Raw genomic sequence first — 13,053 nt, 5'->3', positions numbered from 1 at the left:
CCTTAGGCTCTGCATAAGAACTCCAGATGCTCGTGCCACCCTGTATTTCTGTATTCATTTTTATAGTGGGAAATCAAATGAGGTTCCTTTGCCCTTGTAGGAAGTCACCTTAACTGCTGAGCCATCTCTCCAGCCCTTAGTTATTTTAAAAATAGGTTGAGCTGGGCTTGGTGGTGCCCTCCTTTAACCCCAGCACTTGAAGGGGAGTGTCAGAGGACCACCATGAGTTTGAGGCACCCTGAAACTACACAGTGAATTCCAGGTCAGCCTGCGGTACAATGAGAACTTCCTTCAGAAAAACAAAGTAAATAAAATAAAGTTAATTGAACCAGGGCAATATAGCTTTGCAATGATCTCTTATATTTCTTCCTCCTCGATGACTTCTGGGCCTGTTGGTAGGAATCTGTGGCCCCACTACAAGGCTTCTCACAGAGGCTCCATGATGTGCCATCTCCCGTCACACCCTGAGATTCTCTTCTGGGTTATAAACCTGTGCTAAACTAGTATCTCTTATGGGTGCTGCTGTGCTGATGAGAGGGAGCTTTGTTTCCCAGAAGACACTGTGCCTTGTGCTCTGTGATTCTAGACTTGTGTGGTGGCAGAAGTGTGGCTGGACTCTTCACATCCCAGGGATGTTTGTACTTTTCTATTTGTTTATTGAGGCTGGGTGCGTGTTTGTACTCTGGCCTGGTAATTGAAACCCTCGGGCTTCAGCCTCCTATGTGCTGGGATTACGGGCATGCACCACCATAGTGCCTTGTACCTTCATCCAGAATTGTGTTAAAGCCGCAACACTCAGAAGGCAGAGATTTCTTTTTCCAGAAAACACAGAGGGTTCCTTGCCTGGGGTTTTCAGCCTAGTCTACCCTAGGGCTTTCTGGGAATAGTGGTCCACCTAGACCAAGGAGTCCTGGCACTGGCAGGTGAGGTCCTGCCTTGGGGAAAGGGCAGAGTCTGGGACTATGTGGTCCTTATGCTCAAGCGTTTCTCCTCTCCTGTCTCTGCCTCTCCCAGAGTGAAGAGAAGAGGCGTGAGCTGGTGGAATTGCTGGAGGAGTCTAAGCTGAAACTGCAGCAGACGCTGCCGAAGGCAGAGCCCTTGCCTGAGGTTGAGGCTCAGCTGGCACAGGGAGCAGAGGCTCTGCACAAGGTGAGGGGCGGGGCCTGCCTGTCAGGGGCGGGGCCTCGAGACAGGCAAAACAGGAGTCTGAGCTGATGCTCATGAGGTTAGTTAGAGGTCTTGGGTGTAGTCCACAGAGTGACCAGTGTCAGGAGAACCTTGAGGAGCTGCTTGTGCAGCTGGAGGCACAGTTGGAGAAGATCCAAGAGCTGCAGGCATTGAGAGGGTCTAAGGTGTGTGGCTGAGCCAAGGAGTTTGATGGTTGGGAGGTTAAATGAGGTAGGTTAGATGAACTGGGAAGCAGGGAGTTTCGTTGAGCGGGGGGCAGGGAAGGGCTTCAATGAAGGGTGGTGCGTGCAAGGCTTAGATGGAGGGACAGGTGAATAACATGGAGATTAGATGAGGTGGGAGTCAGGGAATTGGCTGAAGTGTGGATTGAATCTTGAATGGTCTTCTCATCGCTTGAACCTTGGCCCACCTCAGGTGACTGGACTAAGAAGGGCATAGGTAGCAAGGTGGGCAATAAGGGCAGGACCATTTGGCAGGAGAAGGAGGAGGCAGAGAAGGCTGGGATAAGAGCCCATATCTCCCCAGCTAGTCTGTCTCCTCTTCTCAACTGCACCTCCATCATCTTCCCCTGCCGGTTTATCTTCTGATTTCCTCCCATGGGTGTCAGCACCAAAAAAGGGGGGTCAAATGGAGACTCAGCGTGGGCAGGGCCAGGCAAAGAATAGATTTGGGCTGGGTCCAGTGAAATGGGAGTCAGGAGTGATAGCTACATGGGTGCTGGCATGTTCTGGGAAGAGTCAGGGAAGGAATTAAGAAATGCACATGTCACCTGGAGTGGTGGTGCACACCTGTAAACGCAGTCCTTTAGAGTCAGAGGTAGGAGGATCACTGTGAGACCCAGGCCAAACCAGCTCCCCACTCTGGGTTCTGTGCCTCCTGTCCCTCCAGATCCTTGCCAATGTCCTGGGTCTTGTCGAGGACAAGAATGGACACATGGCAGAGCTTCAGGAGGCCCTGGACTTGCAGCGAGTGGAAATGTGCCAGCTGCAGGAGCACCAGGCATCCCTGCTCAGGCTGATAGGCAAGCTGGAGCAGGATCTGGCCACTGCTCACCACCAGCTGAATGAGAGCAATGAATCCAACTGGAAGCTGAAGCAAGAGCTCAAGGAGGTGAGCCTGGAGCCCCTGTAGGTCTGCCCTCTGTCCCCCTGCCCAGCTTTTTCTCTCCTTTGGCCCAGAAGATATCAGCTCATGAGCTCCTGAATGATTGGAACCTCGATGCAGTCCCCAAGCTGTGTGAATTCACTTCTCTGAACTTCAGTATGCTCACCTGTAAAATGTGATTCTTTATTTATTTATTTGAGAGAGATAAAGAGAGAGAGAGAAAAAGCATGGAGAGAGAAAATTGGAATGCTAAGTCCTCTCGGCTCTGCAAAAGAATTCCAAATGCATGTGTCACCTTGTACATCTGGCTTTATTTGTATAGTGGGAAATCAAATGAGGGTCCTTTGGCCTTGTAGGAAGGCACCTTAACTGCAAAGCCATCTCTCCAGCTCTTAGTTATTTAAAAAAAAAAAAAACAAAAAAACTTGAGCTGGGCTTGGTGGTGCATGCCTTTAACCCCAACACTTGTGAAAGAGATGTAGGATCACCACTATGAGTTGAAGCCACCCTGAAACTGCACAGTAAAACCAGGTCAACCTGGGGTACAGTGGGACATTCTTTCACAAAAACAAAGTAAATAAAAGAAAATAAAATGAATTGAACAAGGGCAATATAGCTTTGCAACCAAATATGTTTAATTGCCAAATCATCTCTACAGCCCATATAATCAGATTTATGACTGGCTACATGGCCCTCAGTACCTAATTAATATCTACCTGCAAGTACATTCTCCCCTTTTCCCACCACAGGCACATTCTCTATCTACATTGAACTTATGTGTAGGTGTGTGTGTGTCTTTTTGTGGGGCGGGGGGGTTGTAGTACTGGGCATGGAACCCAGGCCTTCTAAATTTCCCAGTCTGGCCTTGAACTAACCCTATAGCCCAAGCTATGTGCATCTTCAATCTTCCTGTTTTAGGCTCATGAGTAGCTGGGATGTCAGACCTGTGCTACCATGCCTGGATTATTTTTTAAGTTCATTTATTATTTTGCATGATGGGAGAAAATGAGAACATGCTGGCCCCAGCATTTTGCATATCTGTGCATATGGCTTTATGTGTGAACTGGAGAATCAAACCAGGACCATGAGGCTTTGCAAGCAAACCTCTTAGAGTGCTGAGCCATCTCCCCAGCCCATGCCTGGATCCTTGAAGTCATTGAAGGGCAAGATAGAATGATCTCTTATTTTTCTTCCTCCTTGATGACTTTTGGGCCAGTTGGTGGGAATCTGTGGCCCCACTCAAAGGCTTCTCACAGAGGCACCATGATGTCCCATCTCCCATCAGACCCTGGGGTTCCCTTGTGGGTTCTACACTTGTGCTCACCTCGTGTCTCTAGAGGGTGCTGCTGAGCAGATGGGAGGGAGCTTTGTTTCCCAGAAGACACTGCGACATGTGCTAGACTTGTGTTGTGGCAGAAGTGTGGCTGGAATCTTCACATCCTGGAGATGTTTGAACCTTTCTTATTTGTTAATTGGGACTGGTTGCCTGCATGTACTCTGGCCTGGAATTGGAAACCATCAGGCTTCAGCCTCCTATGTGCTGGGATTACTGGCATGCAGCACCATCATGCCTTGTGCATTCATCCAGGATTGCGTTTAAGCCGCAACACTCAGCAAGGCAAGGATTTCATTTTCCAGAAAATGCAGAGGGTTCCTTGCCTGGGGTTGTCAGCCTAGGCTACCCTGGGGCCTTCTGGGAATAGTGGTCTACCTAGACCAAGGATTCCTGGAGCTGGCAGGTGAGGTCCTGCCTGGGGAACAGGGCAGCATCTGGGACTATGTGGTCCTTATGCTCAAGTCCTTCTACTCCCCTGTCTCTCCATCTCACAGAGTGAAGAGAAGAGGTGTGAGCTGGTGGAATTGCTGGAAGAGTCTAAGCTGAACCTGCAGCAGACACTGCAGAAGGCAGCGCCCTTGCCTGAGGTTGAGGCTCAGCTGGCACAGGGAGCAGAGGCTCTGCACAAGGTGAGGGGCGGGGCCTGCAGGTCAGGGGCGGGGCCTCGAGGGAGACAACCTGAGCTGATCCTATTGAGGTAAGGTAGAGGTCTTGGGGGGGGTCAGGGAAGAGCTTCAAGAGTGGTGGTGCCTGCAAGGCTTAGATGGAGGGATAGGTTAAGAACAGGGAGCTTAGATGAGATGGGGGTCGGGTATTGGCTGAAATGTGGTATGAATCTGGAGTGGTCTTCACATTGCTTGAGCCTTTGTCCCACCTCTGGGGTCTGAATTGAGAGTATCATGGTGGAAAAGTTTGGAAATAAAGGCAGGTCCATTTGGCTGGGGAAGGAGGAGGCAGAGAAGGCTGTGAGAAGAGTCCATATCTCCTCAACTAGTCTGTCTCCTCTTCTCAAGTGCATCTCCATCATCCTCCCTGAGCTGTTTATCTTCTGATTTCCTCCCATGATTGTGAGCACCCAAAAATGGGGGTCAAACAGAGACTCCGAGTATGGTAGGCCAGGCAAAGATGAGAATTGGTCTGGGTCCAGTGAAATGGGAGTCAGAATTGGACAGCTACATGGGTGCTGGCATGATTTGGGAAGATTCAGGAAGGAATTATGAAATGCACATGTCACCTGGAGCGGTGGTGCACACCTGTCGTCGCAGCACTCTGGACTCAGAGGTGGGAGGATCACGCTGAAATCCAGGCCAAACTGAGACTACGTACAAATTTCCAGGTCAGCCTGGGCTAGTAGGAGAACCTACCTCAACAAATGGAAGAAAAGGCCGGGTATACTGGCTCACACCTTTATTCCCAGCACTGGGGAGGTAGAGGTAGGAGGACAATCATGAGTTTGAGCCCACCTTGAGTCTCCATAGTGAATTGCAGGCCAGCCTGAGGTAGAGTGAGACCGTACCTTAGGGAACAAAAAAAAGAAGAAGAAAAATGATTTTTGGCTGAAGAGCTGTTTCTGAGTTTAACGCTTTTGCATGCAAAGCCTATGGACTTCGGTTTGATTCCTCGGTGTTCTGGTAAGGCTGGAAGCAGAAGGTTGCACATACTGCATGCATCTGGAGTTCACTGGCAGTGGCTAGAAGCGTTTTCTCTCTTTCTGTGTCTCCTTTTGTCCTCCTTTGTATATGTATCTCCTTGCAAATAAATATATAAAATATTTTTAAAAGGAAGAAAGGAAAGCAGGGGAAGTAGGGGGATACACCTGTTAAGAATGTGGCTGGGGGCTGGAGTGATGGCTTAGTGGTTAAGCGCTTGCCTGTGAAGCCCAAGGACCCCAGTTCAAGGCTTGATTCCCCAGGACCCATGTTAGCAAGATGCACAAGGGGCACTCATGCATGGAGTTTGTTTGCAGTGGCTGGAGGCCCTGGCGCGCCCATTGTCTGTCTGTCTGTCACTCTCAAATGAATAAATAAAAATAAACAAAAAATAGAAAAAAAAAGAATGTGGCTGGGGCCAGGCATGGTGGTGCATGCCTTTAATCCCACCTTTCAAAAGGCAGAGGTTTGAGGATTACCATGATTCGAGGCCACCCTGAGAATACATAGTGAATTCCAGGTGAACCGAGGCTATAGCAAGACCTTACCTTGCAAAACGAAAACAAACACACAACAGAAAATAATGTGGCTGGGGCAGTACCTCAGTGGTAGAGTATTTGGCTAGCATGTGTGTTTCGAGGTAACAAAAAAAGGGAGGAATGAAGAAACAAACAAGTTTCAACTCAAAAAGCAAAAGGAAGGCAAAATCAATGTTTCTGGAACCTGTGCAGACTTTCTTCTAGTCATATCTGTCTGCCTTTACATACTTTGTGATTTTTTTATTTTTGAGGAAGGGTCTCACTGTATGCCAGCCTAACTTGGGACTCAAGTCTGTAGTCCCAGGCTGGTCAAAGTCACAGAGATCCTCCTACTTATGCCTCCCACATACTGAGATTAAAAGCTCATGTCACCATATCCAGCTCCAATTTCTTTTCTGTACTTTTGGTGTTTTCTTTGAAAAAAAAACTTTTATTTCTTAGAGAGAGAAAAAGAGAGACAGAGAGAAACTGTATCATCAGGGCCTCAGCCACTGAAATTCAACTCCAGAGGAGTGTGCCACCTAGTGGGCTTGTGTGAGCTTACACGTGCTTCACCTTTGTGCGCCTGACTTATGTGAGATCTGGAGAGTTCAGCATGGGTGCTTAGGCTCCACAGGCAATCACCTTAATGTCGAAGCCATCTCTCCAGCCACCTTATCTGGGTTTTTAATATGGGGGGTCTTGCTGAGTTGCTCAGGATGATGTCATATTCATGAGTCCAGAGATCCAAAAGCCTCAACATCCAAGCATCTGGTATCATGAGCATGCTATGTAGATTCACTTCCCTTCCTTCTCTACCCTTCTCCCATTTCCTTGTTTGTTTTAATATGGCTGTGTTGACAATTATAGATAGAAAAAAAATAATCCTTGAGTAGCTGGATATAGTCTCTGAATGCTTGCAACGTCAGAGTTTGTGAGGCAGAGAAGGAGGATTGTTATGATTTGGGGTCCAGCCTAGGCTAAGTAGTGAAATGATGTTTTTTAAAGAAAAAGTGGTAGGGTGCTGGAGGGCTGGCTTGGCAGGTAAGGCATTTGTCTGAAAATCCAAAGGACCTAGGTTCGATTCCCCAGGAACCATGTTAGCAAGATGAAAAAGGTGGAAATGTGATTGCATTTCATTTGTCGTGACTGGCGGCCCTGGCATGCCCTTTCTCTGTCTTTATCTCTGTCTCTCTCTCTCTCTCCTTCTTACTCTTTCTCTTTGTCCAATAAATAAGTAAAAATAAAAATAGACTTAAAAGTGGCAGTCAGAGGTGGGAAGATTTCCGGGAATTCAAGGCCAGCCTGGGAGACCAGAGTGAGTTCCAGGTCAGTCCAGGCTAGACTGAGACGTTACCTCCAAAAGGGGGGGTTGGAAATGAAGAGATAACTCAGAAGTTAAAGGCACTTGCTTGCACAGCCTGAGGGCCTAGGTCTTATTCTCAAGTACTCACATAAAGCCAGATGCTTAAAGTGGAGCAGGTATCTCAAGTTCCTTTACAAGGCAAGAAAACCTGGTGCACCCATTCTTTCACTCTCATTGTGTGTCTCTATAAAATACATTCAGTAAATAAAAAGCAGAGGCAGCTGAAATAGGAGAAGAAGGAAGAGTAGGAAGAGGGGGAAAAATTAGTCTTTGGTTGATACAAAGCAGCATGCAGCCTTACTGTATTGCTGTAACCTGGCGTTATCATTCACAGGACTGAAACTCCTTGAATTTTCTGGGACAGTATGCCCTACTCCTGCACCACAAGCAGGGCCACACCCAAGAGCTTCTCCAGCCCCAGGGTTCTACAGTCATTGCCTTATGGCCCTCGCTTGTTCTGAGTTACTTCAATAGTACTCAAAACCAGAAACAACCCAACCCTCCTAGTAAACCATTGAGGGGCGTCCCCATTATCAGCCTGCAAGTGAATTCTGCATGTGTGCGTCTCTCTCCAGAATCCTGTCCTAAAGGAGGAAGCTGGGGATCCACAGGGCCAGGGCCCAGCCTTAACAGGAGACACCCCACCACCCACACCCTGCTCTGCTCATCTTGATGGAGAGACCCAGGCCTTGGCATGGGTGGAAGAGTCCCTGGAAGATGCGGGACCCTCCCGTGAAAGGTCAGCAGGGTTGCAGGTTGAGAACATGGACGGTGACCTGGGAGGGCGTGAGGACATGTAGGGACAGCGGTATCCCAGAATTTGCCCTTTCTCTACTTGCTCCCCTAGGAAGGGAACCCCAGATGCCCTCCACAAGAATGCTAAGAAGAAGGGCATGAAAACTTACCTAAGCAAACTCTTTGGAAAGAAAAAGAAGGGCAAGATGGGACCTCCAGGGCAGGACAGCTCTTCTTTTGGTGAGAAATCCCTCCTCTCCTCCCAACCTCCCTCCTTTCCCATCATCCCTCGCTTTTCTTCCATATTTATTGTACATTCATGCCATTCTTTTTTCATTTTGAAATTGGGACCCTTTTGTCTCATCCTCTTCACTGCTTGGAAACCAGATGCATGCTACCATTCCTGGCTATAGATTCAACCTTTTTTGTTTTTCTAATATTTATTCATTTGTGTGCAGATATGTGCATGTTTGTGTGTCAGAGCACCAAGGCCTCTTGGCCTCTGCAAATGAATACCACCCACTTGTGCCACATCTTCCCTTTTGTAGTTGTTGTTTGTTTGAGGTAGGGTCTCACTCTGGCTCAGGCTGACCTGGAACTGCCTCTGTATCTTTAGCCTGGCCTCAAATTCATGGTGATCTGTGGAGAACTCTGTCTCCCCAGGGCAGGGATCAAGGCGTGCACAAGCACGCTTTGTTAAGTTTTTGCCTTAATGACTCTGGTTTATGGAGGCAGCTTGGGAATTGAACCTGACTCAGCAGGCTTTGCAATCAAGTAACTGATGGTGAGACTTCTTCTCTGCCCCTCCTTTTTGTTTGCTTTCCCAGTACTGTGGATTGGATTCCGTGTTTCCTACACGTTAGGCAGGTGCTCAATCCAGCCCCTCTCTGTGGATTCCAGGCCAGCACTGTACCCATGAGTGACATCTCTAGTCCTCTTTACACTTTTGGCCTGAGATGGGCTTTCTAAGTTACCCTGGCTGGACTTGAACTCACCATGGTTTCCAGGATGAGCTGGATGGCCTTGAGCTTCGGAAGCTCCTGCCCCTGTGTCGTGAGGAGCCGAGATGGCAGAGCTGTCCCTCTTGCTCCCTTATGTTTGTGTTTTTTGTCAGAGAGGGTTTCCCTTCGTAGTTGTGTGGCTTTGAGCTTCTGGCAATCCTCCTGCCTCACATTTATGTTATTTTATATTTTTGCCTACTTATTGGCAAGAAAAGACAGAGAAATTGAAAGGGTATTCCAGGATATCTTGCTACTCCAAATGAACTTCAGATGCATGCACCAACTTGGTGCATGTTGTTTTATATGGCTACTGGACAACGGAACCCAGGCCATCAGTGTTTGCAGGTCATTGAGCCACATATGCAGTCCACCCCATCTTGCCACACATTTGTCTGTGTGTTTTTGTTTATTTATTTTGATTTTTTGAGTCTAGATCACAGAGAATAGAGAGAGAGAGAGAGAGACATATGTGAGCAGGTCCAGGTGGTGACATTGGGAGGGACTGAAGTCCAAGTCCAGGGGAGGGAACCTGGGGTTGAGGCCAGGGTGACCAAAACCATGAGACTCCGACCCTGCGGTGCTCCCTGTCACAGCTACCCACGAGGTGGAGGCTCTTGGTCTACCAGGCTCTGTGTCGTCCTGAGCCAAAGAGTGAGTTTAGGGGAACCTGGAAAACTCAGTGAGACACTGCCTCAAGATAAAAAAAAACAAATCTGGGGAGATGGCTCACCTGGTAAATTTCACATCCATACACTAAAGTAAAAGCAGGGGCAAGAGAGCTGGTTGAACCAAATTGGTGAGCTCCAGGGGCAGGAAGATCCTGTCTCTAAAGACAAGGTGGGGTTTGAATGGGGAAGACACCCTACGTTGATCCCTGGTCTCCAGGTGCCCACACCTGCACATACATCCCTGCACACACGCCAGGACTGGGCATGTTGCTAAGGGGCAGAGCTCCTCTCCAGGACCCAGTGAGGACTAGTGCCGAAGCTCAGCGGTAGACTGCTCACTTGCCAGTACCGAGAGTAAAAATAATATAAAATATTACGATTAGAAATTCCTAGCAGGCATGTTGGTACACCTTTAATCCTAGCACTTGAAATGCAGAAATATGAGGATCACTGTGAGTCTGAGGCCAGCCTGAGTGAATTCCGGTCCAGCCTGGGCTAGAGTGAGATCCAATCTAAAATAATAATAATTTTAAAAAGCCTGGGAATGGGTGAGTCAGCAGTTAAGGCACTTGCCTTCAAAGCCTAAGGACTTGGGTTCAGTCCCCAGTACTCATGTAAAGCGAGATGCACAAGGTGGCACATGTGTCAGACGCACAAGATGGTGCTGGTGTCTGGAGCTCCTTTCCATAGGCTAGAGGCGCTGGTGCACACAATCTCTCTCTCCTCTCCCACCCTCCCTCAAATAACATTTGTTTAAATCCTAGGTAAATACAAATATATATATTGGTTTTTCGGGGTAGGGTTTCACTGTAGCTCAGGCTGACCTGGAATTCAGCATGTCTTCTCAGGGTTTTTGGAACTCAAGGCTTTCCCCCTACCTCTGCCTGCCAAGTGCTGGGATTAAAGGTGTTTGCCAACTTGCCTGGTTAAAAAAACAAACAAACATATTTTAATGAATATGCTGAAGACATGGCTCAGTAATAAAGGTGCTTGCTTGCAAAGCCTACTGACCCAGATTCTATTCCCCAGTTCCCACATGAAGATAGATGCACAATTTTACAACCATCTGGAGTTGGCAGCTGCTGCAAGGCCTTGGCACACTCATCTTTCTTGCTCTCTCTTTCTCTCCACTTATAAATAAATAAAAAAATATTTAAAAATTCCTAAAGAAGCCAGGTGTGGTTTCCCCCCCCAAAAAAAAAAAATCGTTTGGAGTCAGACAGCCTGGCACATGCCTTTAATCATGGAATCCCAGCACTTGGGAGACAGAGGTAAAAGACTGCTGTGAGTTCAAGTCTGCCTGGACCTACAGAGTGAAATCTAGGTTAGCCTGGGCCACAGTGAGACACTACCACCAAATACAAAACAAGCTAAAACAAAAGAAACATTCCAAGGTAAGTCATCAGGTGGGTTCCAGGCTGAACAACTGCTGCTCTCTTCCAGGCCAAACTGCAGGCAATTCCCGGGCTGATGAAGAGTCAGGCCGGACCTATGACTTTTAATATGGACATCCAGGTGAGGATTGTGCCTGGATACCTAGGGAACACGGGGTGGCACCCTGGATCATCCCCTCCATGAACTGCTTGGTCTGGGTGCAGGTGACCTCAGGGGACTGAAGACCTTCCGGGGCCTGGCCAACTCTCCATCCTGCCCCAGCACTATCTGCGGACCAGAGCCCAGGGCTCCCCTGAGGATTGAATCACCTGCCCACCAGCTGGAAGGCGCGTCCCCGCCTCCCAGGAGGACTGGCCTGGACCTGCCACCAGAGCTGGACTCCCGGGAACTTGGCAGAAAAAGAGAGGAAGAAATCCCGCGCCTAACGCCTGCCTCCCTTTCCTCTATTGTAATTTATTGACCCCTTTCGGGAAGGAGGCACTGGGAGCCCAGGTGGACTCCAGGCTGCAAGGCTCCTCCCTGTGCCCCGCAGCCCCGCCCCGCAGCATCCCCAGGCAAGTGCCTAGGGTCATCATCCCGCAGGTCCCCTGTCCCTCTCCGTGTGCCTGGGTCTCCCCACACCCGTGACCGTCTCTCTGCCCAGCACTGACCTCCCCGGCCAACTTTGTATCCAGCTTTTGCGTGGAAAAAAAAATCCTCTTTCTGCTCTGCAGCAGGACAACGTGACATGGGGGAGGCTGGGCGGCGGGGATCCTGAGCACCCCAACTCTCAGTGAGCCTTGGAATTACCCAGCTACCACTGATAAAGAACTTTTTCAAAAAGCTGTGTTGACTGGCTTTCGTGGTCAGGACCTCAACGCTCCGCCCCACTGGTGCTTCAGGCCCAGGAAGTCAGGTCCAGTCCCCAAACCTGTCCTCTGTCCCCTGCAAATGAACTGCAGATGCATGCGCCACCTTGTGCATCTGGCTAACATGGGTCTTGGGGAACTGAACCACAGTCCTTTGGCTGCAGGCAAACGCCTTAACTGGTAAACCATCCCTCCAGCCTGACATCCTATTTTCTTTGTTTTGTTTGTTTCAAGTAAGACAGGATCTTACTGGGAAGATACCGACCTAATTCCCATTTTATTTTTAAAAATATTTTATTTGTTTATATTAGGAAGAGAGAGAGAGGTAGGGAGGGATACAATGCACACCAGGACCTCTAGCCACTGCAAGCAACTCCAGACACAGGCACCACCTTGTGCATCTGGCTTATGAGGGTTCTGGAGAATCACACCAGGGTCTTTGGGTGTCACAGGAAGCACCTTAACTGCTGAGGCCTCTCTCCAGCCCCCATCCTACTGTTTTTTTCTTTCGTTTTGTTTGTTTCAAGTAAGACAGAATCTTGCTAAGTTATCTACGCTGACAGTAAACTCACTGCAGGGCTGGCGAAATGGCTTAGCTATCACAGCACTTGCCAGAAAAGCCAAATGACTGAATTTGAATTCCCCAGCACCCAAGTAAAGCCAGATGCCCAGGGTGGCACATGCGTCTGGAGTTTGTTTGCAGTGGCTGGAGACCCTGGCGTGCCCATTCTCTCTATCTCTTTTCCTGTTCTCTGCCTCTTTCTCCCTCAGATAACTAAAAATGAAATGTAAAAAAAAATTAAAATAATACAAACGAGTGACAAGAAGCACATTGAAACGTTTTTAACTTTTCGTTTATTTTTTTATTTACTTGAGAGTGACAGACAGAGAAAGAGGTAGAGACAGAGAGAGAGCGAGAGAGAGAGAGAGAATGGGTGCACCAGGGCCTCCAGCCACTGCAAATGAACTCCAGATGCATGCACCAACTTGTACATCTGCCTTATGTGGGTCCTGGGTATTCGAGCCTCAAAGTGGGGTTCTAAGGCTTCATAGGCAAGTGCTTTACCGCTAAGCCATGTCTCCTGCCTAGTTTTTTAAATTTGTTTTTAAGATGTAGTCACTTATTTGTGTACGTGTGTATGTCTGTTAGTGAGTTCGACAGGGCCTCTGGCCACTGCAAATGAAGTCCCCATGCAAGTGCCCCCTTTGTGCATCTGGCTTTACTTGATTCCTGGGGAATCAAAC

The sequence above is a fragment of the Jaculus jaculus genome, chromosome 14, assembly GCF_020740685.1.
Source record: "Jaculus jaculus isolate mJacJac1 chromosome 14, mJacJac1.mat.Y.cur, whole genome shotgun sequence".
Taxonomy (NCBI): Eukaryota; Metazoa; Chordata; class Mammalia; order Rodentia; family Dipodidae; genus Jaculus; species Jaculus jaculus.
The sequence above is the reverse complement of the archived record's forward strand: the minus strand, read 5'-3'. Positions refer to the sequence as shown.